Here is a 3,037-nt window from a genome sequence, read left to right on the forward strand (position 1 = left end):
AAATCACCTTTCTTCCCCATACTGATGCTCGGTTTGAACTGCAGGAGATTGTCTTGACCATGTCTACATGCCTAAATGCACTGAGTTGCCGCGATGTGATTGGCTGCTTAGAAATTAAGTGTTAACGAGCAGTTGGACAGGTGTACCTAATAAAGTGGCCGGTGAATGTATATACTTTATACTGGGTTGGTTAGGGTCTAATACTGGTGAAAAAGCACAACAGTGGCTACAAAACTCTGCATAACATAAGCTGTTTACCTTATGTACAGCTGCTGGTGCCTTCAGCTGCATTTTGCTATATAGCTAAAGTTTTTCATGGTGCTTCATGCCGCGCTCTAACCATGAATACATACACAGAAGGAACAAAGAGAACAAAAGACATCAGGTTAGGATGAGCAAAACAGTGTTAGGTGAAAGGCTGACAGCTACCCAAGAATGAAGCTGAGATTACAGAGAATAGAAGGAGGGGAGTGTAGAAGACGAGGCGTTTATAATTGTGTTTCTGACAGAAAGAGGGAGAAAGAGGAGCGTCAGAGCTGCTAATAGTGTGTGTGATGTTGGTATTGATCAGTCACACAGACATAGAGGCAAGACATGACATCATGACCTGTCACTGCTGCTAATCGAAAACTAATTCCCTGTCTCAATCATCATCATCATCATCATCATCATCATCATCATCATCATCATCATCAGTACCGTTTTGAGGCATTGTTATCAAACACACAGAGAAATAAATACAGCTGTTAACAGACAGAGTCCAGCAGCTGTTATTTTTGTAGTGGATTAAATATTAGAGACAATCTAATAAGAAAATATCAGAAAGAGACAGATGGATTTTAGATGGATTTACTCAAAACTAAACACTGCTGCCTGCGTCCTCACTAGAACTAAGAAAGTAGATCAAAAAGCTGAACTTAGATGCTGCTGCCTGCGTCCTCACTAGAACTATAGAAAGTAGATCACATCAGCCCAGTTCTAAAGTCCTTCCTATGCCTCCATGTATCTCTGATAATAGACTTTAGAATCTTTCTATTAGTCTAGAAATCGCTGAATGGCTGAGCTCCAAAATACATTACATACTGTTTGGCAGTGGATCGACAGCCAGACCTCTCAGGTCTACTGAATCAGAACCAGAACCAAACATGGAGAATTAGCTTTCAGTTCTTCTGCTCCATTAATTGTGTTGTTTTAAACTTTTAAAAAGCCAAAGGCTGAAATGAAACATCCTTAATTAAGGTTTCCTTTATTTTACAATCAAATAATAATAATCATAGAAATTGAACTTTATTGATCTCACATAGAGAAATTTACCTCTGCATTTTAACCCATCTCCTTGGGGAGCATTTGGCTGCCATTGTGCGGCGCCCGGGGAGCAGTGTGGGGTTAAAGCCAATTTATGCTTCTGACGCATAGCCTCTGCATCCGTCAAATCTGTCTGTGCAAAAAAATCCTGACTATGCCTCTGACGGTGGCCAACCTGCGTAGACCTCATGCGGAACTGCGCAGACAAAAAGCAGCTGTGATTGGTCCTTGGTAAGCCTTTCCGGCTGTCTGTGTGGTCGTCCTTCTTGATTCGGTGCTGGGGCGCGCATTTTTAAAAACTGAGGAACAACTACAATGGACAACTACGACGAAAGGTTAATCGAGGAGGTGCGGAAGTACAACCACTTGTACGATGCCCCAGACAAATTATATAAAGACGCCAAGGTCTCTGCCAAAACGAAGTTCTCTTGACCATCCGCCGAAGTTCTCGTATAGGCTCCCCCTTGTGCTTTGGCGGTAAACTGCTGTGCGTCCATAGAAACTCCAGGCCGACGGTGCAGAAGCACCCAACCCAAGCGTCATTTGATGTGTGCGGTTGCAGAAGTCTAATCTGCCCCTTAAGGGTCTTGCCCAGGGACCCAGATTTTAGGCTGTGGGGATCGAACCAGGTATTTGCAACCTTTTCAGAGCACAGCGCACTGCTCTAACCACTAGGCCAACACACCCCCAACAAACTGAGTCCAATTCACAGACAGGCTGTACTTTAAACCAAACACTGAAATGTTGGTGTCTGAAATGTTCTTTTTACATTTTTGAAAACTCCACCACTGACAATTATTGTTGTTTTTTTTTTTTTAGTTCATGTCTTTGTATTACTTAACTGATCTACGGATTGCCCTTTCTAAATAGGTGATGTCAGCAGATATATCATAGAGTAGTAATGTTTTATTCTTATTAAACCTGTATTCATAAAGTTTTTTTTTATTATTTGAAAAACATTCTCATCAAAAGATGGACCTGGAAGTAAACATGTAAAAAAAAATAATGGCACAATGCAAGAGACAAGAAACAATGTCACATTGTTTAAGAAACATGGTTTTGGTTCTGTTTAAGTTTTATCTCTAAGTTTTCATTGATTTCATTTCCATTTTGTGTTATTCTAGTTATTTTTGATTGCATTTGAGTTCTTTGGTATTTCTTGTTTGCCCTCTAGTCTGAGGCTCTGTTGGAATTCATGGGCTGCATCCTCCAAGGACGCGTCTACCTGCACTGAATCCTTCGAAGTCCACGAAAATAAGGAGACCGGAGTTTTGGCTGTGAATTCAAACAGGTCTACTCTTCAGCGGGTTTTACTGCAGTAGGGTATGTTGCTTAGCAACTGTGACAATTGACACACAAAGCAGGAAAAGAATGAATAGGCTACTAAAGTTTTCAAAACTGTTTTTTATGTTTTATTGTAAAGTGAACAAAGAGACTACACTCACAAGAATCCAGAGTGGAATAAATGTTCCAACCACCGGGAGCAGGAACAAATATAATCAAATCTAATGATAGAAACCTTAGTCATTTAAATAACCTGCTGCTGTCATTCTGCACATTCTCTGATGTTGCTGCTATTTTCAAATATACATTACTGGAAAAATGTCCATAGATGGATATTGGTTATTTATTCTCCAGGTGCACAGTTTGATATTGTTAAAACACTTTACAGTATTGTATTGTTTATATTTTAACTTCCCTATTATGTTATTCTTATACACACATTCTTATA

Source organism: Cyprinodon variegatus, unplaced genomic scaffold (assembly GCF_000732505.1).
Source record: "Cyprinodon variegatus isolate N-32 unplaced genomic scaffold, C_variegatus-1.0 Scaffold394, whole genome shotgun sequence".
Classification (NCBI taxonomy): domain Eukaryota; kingdom Metazoa; phylum Chordata; class Actinopteri; order Cyprinodontiformes; family Cyprinodontidae; genus Cyprinodon; species Cyprinodon variegatus.